The 12,485-nt window shown below is 37.2% G+C and overlaps 2 pseudogenes across 1 annotated transcript; both read right to left on the bottom strand.

The window, feature by feature from the left end:
• Positions 1-3,065: 3,065 nt before the first annotated feature.
• On the bottom strand, positions 3,066-10,769 carry LOC145219508 (uncharacterized; annotated as a pseudogene).
• On the bottom strand, positions 3,908-7,151 carry LOC145218022 (sterile alpha motif domain-containing protein 3-like; annotated as a pseudogene). Its single transcript, XR_013857534.1, has 11 exons — positions 6,959-7,151; positions 6,521-6,757; positions 6,370-6,432; positions 6,127-6,261; positions 5,870-6,062; positions 5,719-5,809; positions 5,364-5,531; positions 5,104-5,304; positions 4,809-4,950; positions 4,628-4,695; positions 3,908-4,253 (listed from the first exon to the last, which is right to left on the bottom strand). The product of XR_013857534.1 is annotated as a sterile alpha motif domain-containing protein 3-like (transcript).
• Positions 10,770-12,485: the final 1,716 nt, after the last annotated feature.

The following is a 12,485-nucleotide window of genomic DNA, read 5'->3' as shown; positions in this document are numbered from 1 at the left end:
TGCGTGCGTGCGTGCGTGCGTGCGTGCGTGCGTGCGTGCGTGCGTGCGATTTCTCGCGTTTTTAAAGAAGAATTGGAGATATTTTTTCCTGAGCAAAGTAATGACCCTCATTGGCATTTTCTGCAAGTTTCATTAAAATCCTTTGCGATTTGACTCCAAAATTTAAACGTCAAACTTAAACTACTACGTACTTACGTCACAATATTTTTCAACGAAATTGCATTTGGGTTAGTTTTATTGAATTTTAAGTGCTAATACCTTACCTCGACCCTAATAGCCCTAACCGTTAGCATTTTTTGAGATATACCGTTTTGAAAGTTAAGCACTTTTGGATCTCCTAGGAGGCACTCCGTCAGTAGCTCTACCTTATAACACAGCTCGATTGCGGACGCTTTTATCGGCAATGGTCATGAAGCATTAAATTTATTTTTTATTGAAAAATATTGTATTTTCTGTGGAAACAAATGGCAGGTGAAATGGGTTTTACATGAAAATGGCAGTTAAATGTGGAATGTTAAGACAAAAAGAAACGCATTCTAAAAAGTAAAATAGCAGCAGAAACAGATTTTCCTCGATCGCAAACTGTGAAATGGGGGCAAGGTTGTTGCATCTAATAGGCATTTAGGTTCTGATAACACATGGAATAATGAAAAGTGACAGTTCAGGGACGCGGAAGCACTTCTAGTGCTTAATGCAAAACTGGGCCAGAGACAGCACACCATCAAATGAGGAACTTGGAACATTGGATTTGAAACGCAATGATACACAAGAATTGGTTGCAATGTTATGATTTTCTTTTGCAGCTCTTCATCTAATTTTGGCAGATGTTATTTTCGTTATTATTTTTTTTCAGCATGTTCAAAAATATGGTAGTCATCTTGGTTTTCTCTTCTGCTGGCCAAACTCAACCCTATTTTTGTGTAAACTTCTAATTAACCAGTTAAATGGTGCATACACTTTTTATTTTTTTTATAGTTCAACATCTGGAAAACTACTTAAAGCATGACAAAAATCAACAGAAACATTCCAAAGATGTTATTCAAGGTTGCCTGTTAATTCAAATTCAAGAAAGTGATTAATTGTGGAAGAATCATGTGGGTCAGCCAAATCATTGATGTATACAACAGATTTCTCGCCTCACTCACAGGGGAAAATTTATATACACACCATAGGCGCCGAGTTTTACAAAAATGCAAGGTGGCGGGCATAAAATATTACGTCACTTTATGTGACGTCACTAACGCAAGCAACCACAAGAACTCAAATTCAAAGCCAAACAAACTTTCCATAGAATGCAACGTTCGTCAAAAACAGAAAAAAACATACCTATGAAATGTTTACTTCGCAATTGCAACACGTTGCTGTATCGTTATCATTGGCTTACCAACGTTTAAAAAATGTTTCGTCAAGTTTAACCATTTATTAGAACACATTTGTACCGTACACAACAGTGGCCCAACATTTACTGGCAGACAATTGTGTGTTTGACGTCATAAACAAAGCACTAACCAAAACAGGTTGCGCACCCACCTGTTGGCGATTTCCCAGAAACAATATCTGAACAAACACTTGCTGCTGCTGCTGCTTTGTTGGTTTGTGCTTTGAAAATTGATTGCTGCTACATCAACTCTTTTGGCAATTGCTTGAACCTTCTACCCAGTTCGTTTGATCCAAGCGGATATTTTTTATCAAAATCCTTGCTAGAAAAATAAAAATGCGACTCCATTTTTTTTCTGAGACTGTTAGAGACGAAAAATGCCAAACGTCCATAAATGTGAGCTTCCTGGGTGTTTGAATTCTCACAATAGTTTAAGTTTAAGAGGAATTGCAAAAATCGTTTAGAAAATCATAAACCACATCCAAATTTCTATTTGAATAAGGAACTGATGATGCCATTAGGCGAAATATATATATTCCATTGAATCCATTGACAGAGTTCGTATCTTGGAAAATGCTTTCCATTCTCAGTTACACATCCAAATTTGTATTTATTTTTTCTGCGAAGCACAGAAACGGTTCAGTTTTAGAAACAAAAGATTGGCAATTCGTTTGTGCGCGTGCTTACAAAAGTATGTTCAGATTTCTAAAAACACAGTGGTGTCATTAGTTGTACTGTTACAACATTTTAATCTACATATATTACAAAAAATGGTAAAAAAGCCTTCAAAAATTCTTTAATAGCCTTCTGCCAATCCATTATATAGTTGCCAAAATATCAGTTATGCCATCTTGTAGCCTAAGAAACCGTAAGTTCTATATTATTCAACTAATTTATGTTTGTCAAACCATGACGTACATAGAAAACAATTTGTTTTTACAATTGAATTTACCGTTTTTTTTTCTTGCATTGAAATGATTTTGCACCTGCAACAAACACATCAACTTAATATTACTTTTCCTCCCTTTATTGTTCCCATCCCCTAAGCAAATGTTGCCACTGCACTAGGAAGGGGCAAAAAATGCATTATAGCGTAATGATATATTGTCATGCTAACAAACTAATCATACTTTGTTTCGGTGTCAATTCGACCAAAAACCCACTGTTGAGGGGTCGGTCGCGCCTGAGCATTTCAGCTTGGCTTCCACCGGGCCACCAGCGATTCGTCGGTAGCTACAAAATGTCTTATGGTGGACGTCTCCGTAGTTCTGTACACTCTAAAAACGAAAGAAAAGAGGTTGTAACCTGTAAGCAACTTTTACTTCACTGAGAAAGCCACACCAATGTTCCTTGCATATTGCATCGTTCGCCGACTTTCCTGCTTAATGGTAGTAAGCAACTGCAACATTGTCAAGTTGCTTTTTCGCTTAAGGGAGTCCTGCAAAAATCTATGAATATAATAATTTAACGTTTGTAGAAATTTTTACACTACCTGTAAAACTCCAAATTAACTATAACACATACCAAAGGCGGCTCGTGCCCAAAATTTGTGGGTGTGCTGTTCCTAATTTTAACTGAACTGAACATATGTAAGTTGGCAATATATAGAAAAGCTACATTTCTAGCCATTGTTTTGTGCAGAAAAACAAGTAATACAAATCTTAATTAGCAACTCCATGACGTAATTTTAGTTTCGCAATAATATAAAAAGCGCAAAATGTAAGATTTCCTCCACTTCCGTGGGAGAATCAGAATGTCTTCTTCCTTGCCTTTGTGTATTTTGAACTCCTTGTCCCCCTTCGCGAACTGCCATCAGTAATGTGACCCTGTTGGTCTTCCCGGTCAAAATCACAGTAGGATTACCTTAAATAATTGTGAAGAGCACAGCATGCTTTTACTGCAGCACCAGCTCTACACGGAGAAAGTGGTAGGCCCTCGAGAACCCGCCATTTGGCAGACAGTATGCCAAAAGTATTTTCAACAGTTCGTCTCGCTCTAGACTAGAGTCTATTGAAGACTCATTCTTCTCCAAGGTTTCTTCCTGAAAACGGCCTCATGAAATTGGCTTTTAAACCGAATGCTTCATCACCAACAAAAACATAAGGAGCAACTTGATTTTCCACGCATGTCGATCGCTTCCAACTTTTTTTCCGAACGCAGAATTGGCAAATACACTGATTGCTCACCGAAAGCCCCCACATCCACACATGTTAATCGGAATTGCGAGTCAGCTATCGCGAGCAAAACAATGCTTTGTGAATGTTAGTAATTATACGACGACCCTGAGTTACTAGTTACTTACACTGTAAATCGGGATCCCACCCAGAGGGTGGAATTTGCTTACCCCTAGGGTGGTCCACAATTGGATGGAATTTTCCATCCTACCATGGAGTTTCACATCCCTGAGGATGGAAAAATTTATGATGGTATTTTCCATCCTAAACGTTTTTCAAGTTTATTGGTGGGAATGCCCATCCATGCCTGACGAACCATGGTGTGTACCATGGTTACATAATACACACGACATAGTAATGTCCCTTTACATTTATTAACGCTTGAAGATCATGCAGAAAAGAAACATGAAACATTAACGAACAAGTAATTTGGCTCAATCTTAAAGCGAATTAATAATTTTTTGCACTGTTGGGTTTTGAATAGTTTCCGATATTTTGAGAACGAACGATAGAAGCTGCAGCGTGCACGTAAGGGCCTTCGGAAACCTCACATCGAATATCCAATATGACGTGATTAACACAATTAAAGCTTCGCCAAACGTTGAGCAATTGCATAGCCAACGTTTTTGCACGTATACAGCAGGGTCGGCATGTTCAGTTACCAAGATACATGGATAAGGCGTTGTTACATCTGAGTTCTCCTAAAAAAGTAAATAACTAATGTAATATAAGTGCAACGCAGTGTAGGAATTATGAAAGGGCAGCGGTGAGCCGCTGAGCATGAGTGAACCCCTCCCTGCCCTCTGTCAAGTGATCAAAGCTCGCCGCCGACTATGCGCTTTTTTGTTGACAGTTTTACTCTACTCTTTTTAAACTTGCTTGGCCTATCAAGTTGATAGAGCTGTTCTGGCAAATGACGTCATTTGCCAGAACAGCTTTACAAACTTGATCTTATGCCTGGCAGCAAAAGGTTACCGGTATATATGCTTGGCCTATACTTACGAAGAAAAAAAGTAGAAAAATAGTTCCAAACTTCTAAACCAAATGCAATAAAGACACAAAAAAATTATCATACCTGGTCAGAATATTGAATGAACATATCCAACTTGTTGGTAAAAAGCAATGGAATGCAACACAGCACTTCTGAAATAAAAACGTAACTTCAAACAAAAGCAATATTAAGTTTATACTATCTACTACAAAGTTACAATGTTATCCCTACATCATAGATTAATTAATTCAAAGGCTCTACATACCATTTTCTTTCAAAATATGAAGCAATGCTTCTGGCACTGATTTCAGTTTTGGCTCCAACATCTTCTTTAATTTTGGCAAGATGGCATTTTTTAATTCTTCTTGGAGGTCTACTTTGAACAATCTTTTTGCTTCGTCGAATATCTAAAATTAAAGTTCTACCATCAACAAACTAGAATAATGCAGGCTAAACTACCCTTTTATTTAGTTGTTTATTCCAAGCTACATGCAACACTTTCCCATGTTTTTTGTTTACTACTAAATTGTTTAAAAAGTACAGAAGAGTGTATTACTCACCACAGCAGGAAACTGGTAAGCTGGATATTTTTCAATTATGTCGGTGATTGTTAGAGAACCATTTTTAGCTTCTTCTTGTCGATATACAAATGTTCTTTGCATCCGATCTTTGATGAGGTCCATGTTTTTCACATTTTTCTTGCACTCCTTCATCATTTCTTTGACATAAGCAGCAATGCTATGCTCATCTTCAGCAATATTCTGCAAACAATAACATGTTATCATAACTTGCTCTCTAATTTTTTTACATCTACACAAACCTGTGTCATAATTCAAATGCGTTTTGCTGGAGTTATTTCTGTCTCTACTAATGGTGGCCGCTGGGTTTTAGTTCCATATTTTTTTTTCATTGCCATAACTTCCGGCACATGAGCCATGGACCGTCTTGCATCCCGAAATTTTTGTCTTATACCTTCTAGCCAAGTTCCCTGAAATTAGCAGTATTTGATGGATTAAAAGTTCATCTGGCAACTTGATTTTTGTTGTTTGCAACTGCAATAAAATTGGTCTCATGCACAGTATGTTTAAATTTAAAACAAAGGATATATAAGGAAAATGGGACAAAAAAGCAGGATAAAAAAAAAGCCTTGTAATACTTTGCAAGTATATACATACCATTGGGTTTTTATTGTTTTTGTCTGCTAAAAAGGGAAATTTCCTCAGGAATGCCATCACCACTGTGTTATACTCTGCTGATGATGGGTACCTAAGTAAATTCATGTTTAAGGGAACAATAAACACGTACTATGCTTTTTTTATTACTTACAATGCATGTGAACTGAGGTCATTAAAAAGCCATTGGTTTATTCCCCTTTTGGTTGAAGAAGTGATATTAACAATGTCTTCCTTGCAAGCCTCAATGCCTAGCAAAACATGCACTGGAACTTTTGACAAATTGTAATCAACCATCCAGTTTTTATTGCTCCGAACTCTGCTGGATATTAAAGCCTTTGGCTCTGCTAAAAATAAAACATTGCACTGTTTCTATTGTTGTTACAATAAAACTGCATAATCAATACTTACTTCTTATAAGAGGAGGAATCCATGGGTCAGTGTTGTGGGAATTAGCTAAACTGGTCATGTCTTCTGCAGTTTGGGAATCTTCATCTTCATCTGAATCAAGTGGCACAGTAGTCACTGAACTTGAACTTGATGCACCTACATTAAAACCATAGTTATTTTGCAAGTTAATCGTAACTATTTGAAGACAAAAATAATAACTTATGTGCACCATTTAAAAATAAAATAAAAAACTACATAACATACTTTCAATTGGAAAATGTGGTTCTGTATGAGTTCCACTGGTGATGGTACTGCAGTGTGATTCCTCTGAAAAACAAACGCATATATATATATTCATATACATATATAATGCACATTTAGCAGGACTACTTTCAACAATCTTAGGTCTGGTTACCTGTGAGTTTAACAGTTAACTTTGTTTTGTTTGGCAGATTTTCCAGATTCCCCACATCAATCCATTCATCAAAGTCACTATTCCATTGACAGAGTTTCATTGACTTTGTAATGTTAAATTCTGCTGCCACTTTATCATAAAGGTCGCACTTTTCACAGTGCACTACTTTTTTTGAATCATTAAAAGTTACGAGATAAATGCAACTCATTTTTTCTCTGTACACAAACCTGTAACAAGTATTACAAATTTAAACACAAATTTTATGGTGGAGTCTAATCAAATCACTGCTATTACAACTGTACATTTCATGTGGAAGATGACAGACTTCTGACCCAGGCCTAAACGTTATAAGTTCGTAAGTAATGTCTATTACATAACTACAAAAGTGTGAATCAAAATACAATGATTTCAACAAGTTACCATAAATAAATATTTTACATCCTGACATAACAATGTCAACAATTTTTACAAACATTGGCTTGTCATCAAAAAAATTTAAGAGAAAAATGTCATCGACACCATATGTCACACCATTTTCAACAAGTTGCGATACAAGGAGAAGATTTGCATCAGCATCGATTCCCATGTCACACTGCAAATACTCTTCAACTTCACGGGGCAATAGATTCATTTTCGTTGGTTTGCTTATAAAGCTTGCAAAATCATCAGTTAAACAACTTTCGTTGCACTGTTCATAACACTTTAAAGCCTGAATACGTTTTGTGACAGTCAAACAAATATTTTAAAAAATTTGGCAATTCCGTGCTATGGACTTTATTTTCCTATGAAATGATTCGAAACGCATGCACCACAGGTGCCTTAATGGCCCATACATCTGTATAAGTCGAGGATAATGCAAAAGAAAATGAAGCTTTGGTTTTATCAAATCAGGAGCGAACTTGGTAAACTTGGAATAAAATTCCTCAATTAAAATCTTTAATTTGTCAAGAACATCAGCATGGAGTGATGGCGCCAAAATGATCTCCATAATATTTGACATCAGAACATACAATCTCCAGGCCTCATCACATGTAGGGACAATATCTCCAATAACAAAAGGTAAAACTCTGAATAAACACAGGGTTTCGCTTGCTGAAAGTGAAACTTTACCAGAGGACAGAACAACATTTCCTGGAAGAGGTCGTGGCTTATTTCTCTGTTCAGTTTTTCCAAACTTGAACTTTTTTAACCTTTCGTTTATCAAGGCAATAGAACAGATTCCCTCAATGTGCAAATATCTAAATATGGACTGGAGGAACTTCGGAACAACTCCTTCTAAGCAATCATGCATAAGGTCAGGTGGAAAAGCAGTCACAGTTGAAAAGCCTGGTAATACATTAAACACACAGTCTCTTGCAACCCCATAGGAAGCTGTAAGTGATCCATCTTGAGCCACTGCTTTAACATGCATACTATGAACAGCAGGAGTCCGCAACACAAAATCTGCTTCTTTACACTTGTTTTTAATATCACTATACATGCACATACAAAATCTGCATATACGGCCACTGCTAAAGCACATACGTAGGCCACCAAGTTGGTGTGCACCAAGGTTGTCAGCTGAGATGGTGGCAACTGATCCAAAAATGTGATTATCTCCTGTCATCCTGACATGATTTTTAACTACAATGCCTTCTGTTTGGAATGTTTGAATGTCTTTGATAAGTGGTGCTAAAATTTCATTTAAACAATGTTTTTTGATAGTTTCCGCCTTTACCACCAAAGCTACAAATATATTTTTCAAACTTGAACGATGTCTTGGACCAATATTTCCCACATTAAAATAAAAGCATGCTAGCTTGTTTTTTGATTTGGAAGAACCCAAAGGGTTACACACTTCCAACTCATCAAAATAAAGATGAAGTCTGATTAAAGCCCTATTTCCCTGAAAATAAGCATGTTCTTGAAAATATTTACCTCCAGTGATGTCCGAAATTCCTGTTTTCTCTGCAACATTGTTTTCTGCCATGGCCATCCAGACATCACGATGGGAAAAGAAATGCTTTAGTGTATCAAGTATTGGCACATATTGAAATGAAGAGTAATCACTCAAATAAATTGTTTTGGGTTGTACCATTCCAAGGTCATTGCAATGACGAGCAAATACCTCTGGATTTCGCAAATCACTCCAGATGTTTATTAAAAAGTCTCTCTGAAGAGTGGGTATGTCATTAAGATCTATATGTTCATCTTTAATTTTGCTCTCCAGAGAAGACAGAATATCACCCTGGATGGAAGTAAACAACCCTATTGTGTCATCCATTATGTTCAAATATGTTGCATGTGACAAAACATATTTTTCTTTTAACTTTAAACAATGTTTGACTAAAATTTGTTTATAACCGGGTGTAGAATCAACACACTCAGCCATATCAGAGTCAAAGACATGAGAAGAAGCAGACATGTCCTCATGATCTTCATTTTCAAAATTATCATCACCATTGCTACAACTTTGACTTTGAGCATACCACACACATAATTCATCTGAATGGTCTCTTTGCAAATGTTTCTCATAACTTCGAATACTGGAGTAACTGTGGTGACAAGGTTCCAGCTTACATGTGTACATTTGATAACTAACATGTTCATGTCTTAGGTGATGCAGCAACAGCCTTTTTTTAGCTTTAACTTGGCAGCCGGGCAAAGGACAAGGAATGTCCATTGACGTTCTTGACAATGAAAACCAATTTAAAATTTGAATTTAAAACTAGAAACGTGTTACATTTAAAACACACACAGCACCTAGACAAAATTCGAATGCTACAATTCAGATTAACCTATGTACCTTTTCCAGCAAATATTCCTGTGCTTTAAAGTCATGGCCAACTGTCCTAACTCCATTATCCTACCATCTACCTTCAATCAAGACAACCGCCATTTTACCATTTTTAATAAAACATCAGCTTCACAATTTGTTCTCATGCTGAATAAGACATTATTACGTCATAATGTTCTAAAACTTCATTCAATGTGTCAGTGGATAGTATCAGCCAATCAGAACTGATATCGTCCAAAGTTTCAATATGCGCGCCGTTAAAAAAGAAAAAAATGTGAACGTTAAAGCATGGCTGGAATATGTCACGATGCGCAGCGGGAGGCGTCTGTCACAGTGCGCGACGGGAGGCACAGTAATTGGCGGCAAATTACTGAATGCGTGTAAAGCTTTGATGGCCGCGACACTGTCGCCGTTTTTTTTTAACTTAACGTCCATAGTTTTTTACTTAGTTACAAGTCTGTACAAATTACGTGCATACATTTAACGATCTACCTTAGAAACTATATTTTTACGTTGTATATCCGCTGTTAAACCTAATAAACCACATCCCGAACAAATGGATTTTGTAACTAGGAAAAGAAAAACTAAAATGCTAAACGTTTGTGGTAGAGGTGCAAAAATAAAATCCGGATCTCAAAGGCGGTCATTTCGAACATTTTACTTCCACCCTCAAACGTGTTTTTTCCCACGTAGTACTTAGCAATACGGAATGATGGAAAAATTTGAAAACTCCCTTCTCGGAACCATGGTATTTCTCACCCTCAAGGATGGATTTCGAACCAAGAAAAACTAAAATAATGGAAAAATCCATCCTTTGTGAAATTTCCATCCTTGGGGTATCGAAATACCACCCCAAAAACGACCCCTGATTTACAGTGTAGTACCTGGAGGACAATGTGTTTGCCACCAACACTTACTACGCAGTTTTGAAGTTGCCAAAACTGGTCGAAATCTTTAGCAATTTTTTACCAATCTTGCCTTGATGGAATAGACATGACCTCGTTTTGCAATGTCTCCCATATAGCAGCACATGTTTCCGGTACAGCATGGCATATTGTCGATTTTGATGTTCGGAAGGATGCGGCAAAAGAATCGCCATTGGCTAAAAAAACTACAAAACAGCAGAACGGCTTTATAATCGCAGGCTGATTGTAATTTTTTAAAGCCGACCGAAGCGTCAGTGCAAAGGTGTTGTTCTTCAACGGAAATGCATGTTCTTAAATGAGTTGTTTTGTTTCTTTATCTTACGTCCAATTTTATGCGCTAAAAATCAAACGCTTCTGGGGTCATTCGAAAATAAGAGGCGTAACCCCAAAATTAAACGAGAAAATTCACCTAAAGAAAGTATGATTAGCTAAAAAAATCAAAACTGTTTTTTCTGTATGAAACGTTTCTTAACTTACCAAGTTCGGTCCCTCGCTGCAAAATCGGATGGACTCGTCCACGACGAGCCCGTCGTTTCTTTAGAGCCATTCTCCTAGCTACAAGGCTACGTTTATATTTTTTGTACTAACCATGATACAAATATGTGTTTGTCTCTTGTGTCAGTAAAAAGAACTATAACTGTTTTCTAATGACAATGCTTCTTGTGCGACAATAAACAACTAATAATCTTGCAATATGCAAGTCACGCGCAATTGTTACCGGGACAGTGGACACTTGCGCGGCGTGCCGCATTGCGTCCCGTGTTGTGCAACGCACCTTAATTCCGACCAGTCTGTCTGAAATGGAGGGCACATGATAAGCGAAAACATTGTTTTCTGTCTTCAAATGTAGCTTAACGTAAGCGCTTCCATGGCACTCTTGTAAGACATAAATTCTGTTAGGATATCTTAACGTGAAACTCACACGTCCCTTTATCTTTCTGCTGTTTTGTTACATTATTCGTACGTTGCTAAACGTTCTGTTCTAACAAAAATTGTTGCATTATTTATACGCTGCTAAACATTTGTGCCCTGCTGTTTTACCAAAATAGAAAAAAATTACGTATTACTTTAAGTTGGGGCCGACATCACACGAATGATGCGTCCTGGCGCCACTGGGGTTCTATTCCGATTTATCACATGAAGAACCATTGGACGACTGCTGGTTTCAGGTCCCTGAAGCATTCGTATTTTTATCGGCAAATTCCCCACGTCAGGCCCAGTTGTCACCGTAGCTGGCGTTGGGGGAGGACAGTCTCAGTGCTTGAAACCTATCTGCTGATTTGCACACCATTTCACATACTGTCATGATTGATTACGCAAACAAAAACAAACGGGCTGCCATACACCAGAGAGAATTGGTTATGGGATTAAAATGGTACACATTATTCTAGATTCATAAGGACACATTCGTAAACGGTGCATCAACTTCACTACTAATTATTTTAGTCAAATTAACTTTAAGTCATTTTATTGTCATATTTTTATAATCGAGTATATACTATGGTTAACCGTTCATTCAACAGATAACCAACACATTTAAAAGAAGTTTCGCACCGAACACTTATACATCGCATGCACCGTGTGGTCTGGCTGTCGTTTTGGAAGCGATGCTAGAATCTTTGTGCGACAAAATATCTCTGATTCCATTGCATTCAATGGGAAAGTTAGAATACGGGTGTTGGGAATGATCGCGAGGGAGGTGCGTGCCAGTTGTTGCTTAGCTTGTCAAAATATGTCAAACTGATTAAGAATATATCACCACACTTTAAACTGCTGGCTTTGCCCTGTGCGTCAAAATTATTTTTTTGCCACAAGTAAAGAAACTGTTCTAATATTATCTTTTAACAGTATTCCTTCAGCAGCTAAGATATGACATCTTCATGCGAGTCAGATTCTGAACTTCTTGATATTTGTTTCAGATACACAAAACTTGTTAGGTATATAGCAGTTGTATAGGGTTGCCATTCGTCCGGATTTTCCCTGACATGTCCGGGAATTTAGTGTTTAAATGTGCGTCAGGGAGAAATGTCAAAATGTATCTAAAAGTCCGGAATTCAAGAAAAAATATTTGTATATATTATAAAATTAATGTACCAACGGAGAACGTTTCTAGTAGATAGCTACAACCGCGTCTATACAATGAAACGATAAGAGGTAAACTGGCGGCGCGCAGGTTAACGTACCTGTAACTGTTTGATGTGTGTGCGCGCGTAACAATACCTGTTTGTTACTAGATGTTTAACAATATGCGTTAAAAACACAA

Source organism: Phallusia mammillata, chromosome 3 (assembly GCF_965637545.1).
Source record: "Phallusia mammillata chromosome 3, kaPhaMamm4.hap1.1, whole genome shotgun sequence".
NCBI lineage: Eukaryota > Metazoa > Chordata > Ascidiacea > Phlebobranchia > Ascidiidae > Phallusia > Phallusia mammillata.
This window is presented reverse-complemented; position numbering and strand designations above follow the sequence as displayed.